Raw genomic sequence first — 10,000 nt, 5'->3', positions numbered from 1 at the left:
AGATATAAACATACAGGCATTTATGTACAAGATCACACACAGGCCAGTAGTTCAAATAAGGGAATGATAATTACTGTGACCATGAAGATGAGGAGGAGGCGAAGACGATGATGATTATTATAATCATCAAGACACGAAATTTACATGAGCTCCTCTCATGCAGGAATTAGACATATATCATCAACATACTTCGTGTTCCACCTTTTATATTGCAGGATGTGCTAAAATGTATTATTGCGCGCAACATGGTAATCCATTTGCCGATATCAGTATGTCTGTCTAGTAAGTCCAATTAGATGACAACAGATAAGGTTTCAATGCAGTACTATTGATTACATTTATTAGATTGCATAATATTTCACCGAGTCTTTTATACTCACTGTGTGCGTTCTCATGCGTGGACATTATAACGTGTCTAGATCGATAGTGGTCTACATTTGAAACTTTCTTAGTGCGGAACTACCTTTAAGGAAAGCCGTGTTTATCGGATAGAGGTGAAGAAATCTATGTTTCATCAGGAAGCTGTGTTTCATTAGTTACTGAAGTTACTCAATTCTTCGTGATACGCCCTAAGCTGCCCAGACTTTGTTGATTCAAGTATATGTGCCTTCTCCAAGAACCAGATGGGGGGGGGGGGGGGGGGCAATTCTCCTCGCTCTTCATGCCTTGCCTCTGATCTGTCTACCTCTGCTGACGTTTCCACAACAGTTACATGTGTATCTAAACACTCCTTTATTCTCGGTCATCCTACTCTGCAGCCCCTCACTTAAAGGGCACTGGTCGTCTTCCTGCACGCACTTGCATCCACCGGACATTACGGCGGCTGCCTGAAAGAATCTTTCGCTCCAAACACCTCTTCGTCGGTCTTCTTGGCTTCAATGAACTCTTTGTCAGTCATCTTGCTTTCACTGAAGTCTTCGCCAGTCGTCCTGGCTCCACCGAGGAATGTTACTGCACTGTCGGAGCTAGAGAGGCAGTTAAAAGGAAGGTATAAAATGTCTTGTCTTTTAATATTCATCCCTCTGTATATAGGCAAGAAACATGCTTGATCAACCCCATTAACTACTTCAGCATTGAATTTTATGTGACTTGTATACCGCCGGGATTTCATGAATCGTACCCGCTTAACAATGCTGTCGGATATATAAAACGAAACGTTACTTAACACACGAGAACAACAATAAGAACACCATCTCCAACCCACAAACAGCCGACAGACAACCCTCCGTCGCTGTCTCTTCCTTAGGCCAAGTGGGTCTCCTCTTCCAGATCCAAGCCATGGGGACAATGCCTCTTCTCGCTATTCTCTCGCACGTTTCGGCTCTATTGCAGACATCTTCAGGGCTTCTCGGATTGGCCAAGGCTTCGAAAATGAGATTACTGTGGTTTGGTTTTTCTTTTGTTATGGTTTATTTTTCATTTTATTGTGGTTTGGTTTTCCTTTTGTTGTGGTTTGTGTTTCGTTTAATTATTTTGTTTTCATTTTATTACACACATACACAAACAACATACATGTCTATAAGTATTTATGTATATATATTTTTATACTTATGTATATATATATAGATATATGAAGACAATAATAATGATAAAAAGTATAATTGGTTGGTGATAACAATTATTGCCATCATAAAATAATAGGTTGATGACCTACCGACCCTCATAAAAATCACCCACAACGGCATTACCTCAACAGACCAACAGAAAAGTAGTGTTTGGTCACTGAACACTTTACATTTAGGAAGGCATCGTTAAGCAGGGTGCTATCCTTCCTCTCGGTCTCTCCTGGAAGTGAAATAAGGTTATGTCTTATGTGGAGTATCAGGAAGATCGTGTGTGTGTGATCACAGAGCAGAGTTTGTGTTTACACTCATGACTGTGTAGTACTACTAGGCAAAACAGAAGCTCTGAATGACCTCTTACATAAAAAAAAAAAAAAGTTAAAAAAAAAAGTGAGAGAATGACAGAAAGTATAAGCGGAAGAATGAAAGAGAAAAAGAAAAGCATTAAAAGTGCTTGGTCCAAAACCAGACGTTTGTGAATGATAAATGCCTCTCATGATAACACCTGCGATTAATCACGTTTTTCTATCACATTTTCCGGATCTTTTTGTGGATTAAATGCAGCAACAACGCAGAAATTACGACACTGATCAGCAAATTGTCAGGTCCATATGAACTTTGTTGGCACTTTTCCTCCAAATTGAGCAATATATATAATATATTTTTTTTTAATTATTTTACAAGGATACGAAAATGAATATTGTGATAATAACAAATATAGGTAAACAACTTAGATAACTATGAAACATTGTACCCCAAACTGATGATGATAATATAACAATAACTTTAATTATAATGTGTTAACAAACAAAGAATGCACTCCAGTGACTGATCTTTGATTAACACGAGATTATATAGAAGGTTAAAGAGCTTAATCAGACTAGAATGCCAAGACAAGTTTAAATACTATATTAAGAACAAAAGGATGGATGATAATGCTGGCAGTGATATAAAAACAAGATTTTATGCCGGTCTTCTCTTTTCAATACCTAATGATGTTATTTTTTAAGTGTTACCGAAAACATGGCCATGGGCTGATTTCAGGTCAAAATTCTCTCCTTGTTCATCCGTGTCCGTTAGTACCTTACTGCTGCAAGGGCTTTCAAAAACATGAACTTTTTTCATGCTACTGCTGTCCTACTGAGCCTTCGTCTTCCTCTCTTTCGACGCCCTATTGCAGTGGTTGTTATCCACGCCTCTCCTAGGAATTAGTCCTTCCATCCATGTCTCTTGGATCTATAAGTAAGATTCTCTCCCAGGTTTTAAAGAAAATTAAAAATATGTTTTTTTTTTTTTTATTTAGTATGAATTAGTCATATCATTAAGCTGCTCATTATTTGACCATGCTCACTGATAGAACTCCTCCTCTATTGTGTTTATTTTAAGTCACTAATGCCTTCTGTTTCATGTTTCTGTGTCAAGCTGCCAGGTTTCTTTAGGTCTTTTCTACAAATGGTCTCTAGATAGACCACATACATGCCTCGTGCACAGTCTTGCACTTCTGGTCTGTCTAATTCTTATACCATATTACTTGATGTGAAAATTTGATGCACATATATGTCTAGAGATATAATCACATTAGCAGTAGACCCTCACAGGGCTGTCAGTCCTGGTGAGTAAGTGAACATTCCCAATTTATCAGAATTGATCCACAATGAATGCTTATGAAGCCTTGAGCGATACACATTCTGGTGTCCATCACCTCCTTCCAGAGGGTGCCCCTTAGACGCCAGTTTCCAGTCCGCCTTCGCAGGGGACACACCGGCCAGCCAGGAACCCCTAAGGACCCGTTACCATGGGGGTGAAGGAACTCTTTCACCTTCCGTCGGCCTTGCGTCCTTCTTTGTCGCAAAGCCAGGTCACCATATGGCTTCTACGCATCTCTGTTACTACTTTCCAGGCCATCGGGTCGTTCCCCTACACCTGGTCAGGTCCTCCGCACCGACCGCAGATTAGTCTCGGCCTCTGCATGTGGGCAGTCGGCAACAAAATCCTACAGATTTGTGTGATCATTGTAATCATCTTCGTTAATTATATTCCCCCCAACGATTCGGACGGAATCCAAGTAGGTGATATTATCGCCAACATCTACATGATTTTCACTGTTGTGTCTTTGAAACTAACGCATTTGGCTGTGCTGCTCAGGAGTCCAGTTCTGGCAGGGTGTCTAGACCTCATAGTTAATGACCCCCAGATTATGAGCACCGAGAGCCTCTCTTGTACGAGTCTCCTTGTCACGTTTCTCGTGCAAGCGACTATCTTCATCGGGTGGGTTATAGTGTACTGCATGTATATGCTTCCCTTCCTTTCCATGTTCATGTTCACTATTATCTTTGTAAGTTCATTGATGGAGGTTGTTGGTCTGCTGTCCTGCTGTCTTCTGTTTGAGACGCTTGTCCTAATCCTATCGACGCGGCTCGCGGACGTGGTCAGGGAGGAAATGGTCTCGCTGTCACTGTGGAGACCTGGCCTGGACTTCAGTTCAGGGTGTCAGGCAGTGTTTCCAATGTTTTCACTGGAACGCAATGTTCGTCAGGTAATTTATACAGGACACACACACATGTATTTAGATATATACTTTGTGATGTTCTGAGTCGCATATGTCTCCCTAAAGAATATTCATAATAAATTCCTACATAATTCATATTGAAAAATATACTTCAAAACACTGAAATCAACTTGTATGATAATGTAGGTATGCAGAGCGATAATTAACTCTTATGCTGGGGGGGCGGGGGTGCTTTTTGATCACTTAACAGATTGAGAAACTCCGTCAGACAGTGATCTGCTGCTTCTTCGAGGCCCTGACGGCCGGGCTGCTGCTGTGCGCAGTGGTCCTAACGGGGATGATCTACAAGGTCCTGACCCTTAATGACAATGGGGGATTGATGCCCATCCTCCTCCCGGCTGTGCTTTACATCATCTGTATGCTGTGCTCTGTCGGTCAGAACTTTCAGAACCAGGTCAGGACGTCTTCCCTTTTCTATGAATTTGGTATTAAGGACAAATGAAGAGGTAGCATCAAGAGGAAATGATGTTCAATTACATTCTTTTAAAATCTTTGCACAGGTAGCAACAGTGATTGACATGCTAAAAGACCGCGCCTGTGAGACTACCGATGTCGAGACTAAAGCAGAAGTGAGCAACATGTAGTACTGAATATTTTAAATATATTTTGAGAGGCACAAATAAAATGTTTATGCTGATTATTGGCCAATTACAGGGAATGCCAATACATATCATGAGAAATTCGTAGGCCACATGTCAAAAGCCTACATTTTACTACCTGTTTTTTCACCATTTTCACCAACAGATAAGTCGTCTCTCTGGAATTCTTGAACCACTCCGTTGCTTCAACATGTGTGATTGGTATACGTTGGACAAAACCCTCCTTCTGTCTGTAAGTTTGCTAAAAAAAAAAAAGAAGAGAAATATAGTGCCTTATGTCACAATTATCGATGCTGGTCTAAGTTTGTCTTTTCATTCTATTTCTTCTTTTCATAAATATAGGACCTACATAGGAGTCTTTGCCCAGTAGTTACCGGTCATAAGATTTTTGACATTGCACACTAGTGCTGTCAGGGTACACCACATGTGGACACAGATATTGTCTCCCACAGTACAGTGCATAATGACATTAATAAACCTAATGATCAGAAATTATCTCTGTTGACAGCTCTGGGCAGCCAGACTGCTTCCTGTTTTACTTTCCGTACGTCCATCTTGATATAGATAGTTTAAGACATAGTGCGTTTAAACTATTTCTCCTTATATTCCATCTCTGAACACGTCATGGTGCCAAACTTTACGGACTCTAATATAGATGTCATATGCTGCAATAATTAATTTTCTAAGTAGGCAGATTGATAAAATTATAATCGACGTAATAACCTGACATTTTTTTCCGGTGCATTTTGCATACGAGGTTTACTCTATATTCTCAACTTCGTCTACATTTCAAACTAGTGTTCACCTTATTGTCTTTCGCTTTCCAAAACTATGAAAGTTTAGCAGAAACAATTATGACTCAAACAACTGTTTTATCGCACATTTGGGAATCCACAGTTCTGTTTATCTGTGCCTATATACTGTGACGTTCATTTGTTTAAGTATAAACAATGTAATTTTTTTATTCTGTAACTTCCTGTTTATCTTACCTATTTTTTTTTCTCCCCCTTCAGATGACCAGCACTGTGATGACATACCTGGTGGTGCTGCTGCAGGTGGATGCACGGATGTCTCACCTTGTTTGAGTCTTAGGAGCGGGGTTGAGGGAGAGGCGGGGAGGGAGCGTCACCCGAGTCTCAGGTTAGGTGACGGATAGGAGACTAGGGATGCGGCATTCATGGGAGTCTCATTTCCCCCCCATTTAGTCACACCAATTTTCCATTTAAATAAGTAGTATCAGGCTTGGTCTATGAACGCCATTTCACGCGCTTAGATTATTTGTGTCAATTCAATGTGACTGATACCACTTCGTCGCACTCGCTTCACTATTTATTGGAATGCGGTCAATACAAAATCAATCATAAATCAATACAAAAATAATTATAGTCACTGTCACAATTCGATTCGGGTTCACTTACAAGTTTATACCAGCACTTCTAGTATTACTACAGAAATTATACTTTATACTGTTTGCTAAGAATGTCATTATATCCTATTGCTTAAAGTAAACAGCAATATACATGGGCACACATCTACATCTATACATGAATGTGTATGATACATACGCATAGCGGGAACAGTCAAGGCCTTAACAGAAGTCCTCAGAGCAGTCCATTTGCACGGGTCGTCAAGCCAGAATTCACTCTCAAACTGCTCTAGAAACCAGCGAATCCCCCCTCCCTTTGTCAGACGCCATTCCTTCCACGTCAACACTAGGGACAAGGCGTAATATATCAACACAGAGGAAAACGACAGTGGCGTTATCCTTATCGCATCCCATGAGGAAACCGTCAGCCCGAGCCTCAGAGAAGATGATGTACGATTGATGCCGATGCCAGCAGCCACGCTATGCCGATGTTAATAATAGCAGCTGCATGGTCTAGGAAAAAAGAAAGAAAGAAAAACAAATTCTGAGCTTTTTGGATGTTATACGCACTGGGCCTAATATGTATTCGGATTAAAAGACAATATGCGTATCTGCATGACCAATCAAAAAAAAAAAAAAAAAAAAAAAAAAAAAAAAAAAAAAAAAAAAAAACCAGCAAGCTAACCCAAAACTTATTCATTTCCCAGTTGTGGTTGTGTCATTCTCCTGTTATGGCTGTGTCATGTTCCTGTCTTGGTTGTGTCATTTCGTCTGCATTACCGTCGATGTTAAGATACCGAATTTGTTTTAGTACACGGCAGTAAGCATTTTTTTTTTTTTTTCCTTTTTTTTTTTTTAGCACACCCCAGAAAATACAGTTGTGATATAAATAGAATAAAGTATTTATTTTTCTCCAAGCATAATAAATATCTTTCTCTCTTAGGGTGATTACATTTGAAAATTCACAATTAACAATGTTTACCTTTACTATTTCAAATGATCTCGCAATTATTCTCATTAGAGCTCTTATAATCATCACCATCGCTAGTATTTTGACATCAATGTCAACATCATTAACCCCCGTTATTAACGTCATCATTAGGTCTGGGTCCTTGTTTCCCTCCATGCGAAGATCCCCCAAGGAAAAATATTCCCCAAGATAGACATCCCCCGTGGGAGAATTTTGTCCCAGGATGATATTCGCACATGTACTGAAAAGACGTGCAACATTTTCAGACCAAAGACGCATGTGCTTGTGTCTCCCATATACATTGAACAATCTGTTGGGAGGAGAATTGTGACGTAGGTCTTACTAGTTTCTTGAAGGAACTAATAAGACCTTTTCTTAAAGGAAACTAATACTTTAAACAAAATGTAATTATGCATAATATTTATGTAGTCAGTCTATACTTTTAATGAATAATATTTATGGTTTGATTTTTCATATAATATTTATTGTTAATTCGTTTAACTTATAAGGGACTTTATTTATCTATAGATTTTTAAAATGGTTTAAATATTTTAACATAATCCCACAAGGTATTTGCCGCAATGACAACCCAGAGTGTCATCCCCGGGGAGGAGATCAAATCAAATCGAAGCTAATTTTCCCTAAGAAATTTCAACCACGAGGGGAAAAATATCCTGCTTCACCGGATTATCATACTGTGGGCTACTCGTGAAACTATTCCCATTTTAAATGCAGCTAACTTAGGCGCGGAGAAGGAAAGATACAAAAATGAAATTGTTAAGGGCACGCCAGAAAATATGGGTGCGCTGGAAGGGATTTGTTAGTTGTAACAATCATAAAAATATGATGGTATTACTATCACTAGTACTACTACTACTACTTCTACTACTTCTACTTCTACTACTTCTACTACTTCTACTACTACTACTACTACTACTACTACTACTACTACTACTACTACTACTACTACTACTACTACAACTACTACTTCTACTACTACTACCACTACTACTACTACTACCACTACTACTTCTGCTACTGCTACTACTACTACTACTACTACTACTATAATAATAATGATAATTCCGTGCTCACTAAAAATCATCTATATCTTGTACAACAAATTAGACATATTTCCTTCCTACTGCTATTATTACTGCTAAATGAAAACAGTGGATATAATAACTATGATAATCACTGTCAAGACTAATAATGGTGATACTATAACAATAATAACCAAAATGATAATGAAATGAACTGCGGAAAATATTGATGCTATAGACCAAGGAGAATCAAGCGTAATAACAGCAGTAAACTGAAATATATATTGAATCCCATTCAACATTTGCGATTTCACCTTTTAAAGAGATAATATTTTGGAAAAGAAAAATGAATTGCAATACTATATGTCAATTTTAATTATATATAACAGTGTTCGTAGACTTAAAATAAAATACGTTAGGAGATCTCAGAGTGTAGGCTTGGAATCGATTTCGAATGATAAAGAGTGAATGAACTGTACATTCGCCTCTCGGAGGACAGTTTCCTCAACGGCGAAACGAGGGGACCACCTCGGATGATTTTGAAGTTACTGTTAGTCTTCACAGGAGATTCTGCCTTGAGCTCATTCCCTTTTGCCATTACTTGATAGACTGCTTACCTGGGGAGTGTACAGAATGAACTTCCATGGGATATGCCGATTGTCGATGATGTGTTGAGTGGTGAAACGAAGGAAAAGGTGGAGGAGAATAGAAGAGAGGAGAGCGGATAGGAAAAAATCGGAGTATGCGAGTGAGCAGGAAGGGAAACGGACAGAATGGCGATTTTAAATACCTTGGCTCAACAGGGACGGTGGGTGGAGGGACAGAGAAGGTTACGAAGGAAGTAACAGAGAAAGTGAAGGGAAAGATGTACAAGAGGTAGTGAGGCCGGCGATGATGCACGGAATGGAAACATGAGAATGGGAATGACAAAAAGACAAGAGAGAAAACTGGAGAAAGTGGAGATGAAGATGCTCCTGTACTCCCTAGGAAAGACAAGATAGACAGAATAAGGAAGAAGTGATAGGAAAGGAAGTCGGAGTTGAGGAAATGTGTAGCAAACTGAGAGAAACGAGATGACTTGTAGACAGGGAGAGAGGAGGGGTATATAGGGAAGAGAGTAAGAAGGATAAAGGACACAAAAAGAGGGGAAACCACAGGGAAGATGGAAGGATTGCGAAGAAGACTCAGAGGGACTGGAGAGAAATGAAGAAGACGGGAGGAAAAGATGATAAAAAAAAACTTTTTCATTAGTCACGCCAATCTTCCAGTTAAATAAATATTATCGTGTTTAATCTAAGAAAATAAAGTAGAAAAAACAAGAAAGAATAAAGTCAATGAACCGCTTTCTCGTTGGATGTGACACAAAATGTGTATAGTATGTCTACGTATTAAATTACAATCTGGGTTGGAAGCATAAAAAGTATACAACAATGAAATTAAATGTCACAAGAAAAAAACAATACGTATTCCTTTTCCTGTTATGGTTGTGGTTATTTATTATTATAATAATAATAATAATTATTATTATTTTTTGCGTTACCGTCTGTGTTAGAATAAATAGTAAAATTGTGCATTTTTTCCATCCATGCATAATGTTTTTTTCTCCCTCTCTTAACTAAGTATAATAGGAAATTTCAGTTAGAATGTTAACCTTTACCATTTGAAATGATTAGTATTTCGCAATTATTCTCACTAAATACTTCTGATAGTCTTCCTCATCATTTGTATTTTGATATCAATGTCAATAAAATTTCCATTACTGATTCGTCATTATTACCGTCGTCATTAGAGCCGAATTCACAGGCATCGTTCAAGGTCCTATTATTGTTCTATAATTGTCTTCTTTATATTCAGTGTTACGTTTGACATTATTCCCATTTTAGATGCAGTA

Source organism: Penaeus chinensis, chromosome 41 (genome assembly GCF_019202785.1).
Source record: "Penaeus chinensis breed Huanghai No. 1 chromosome 41, ASM1920278v2, whole genome shotgun sequence".
Taxonomy (NCBI): Eukaryota; Metazoa; Arthropoda; class Malacostraca; order Decapoda; family Penaeidae; genus Penaeus; species Penaeus chinensis.
The sequence above is the reverse complement of the archived record's forward strand: the minus strand, read 5'-3'. Positions refer to the sequence as shown.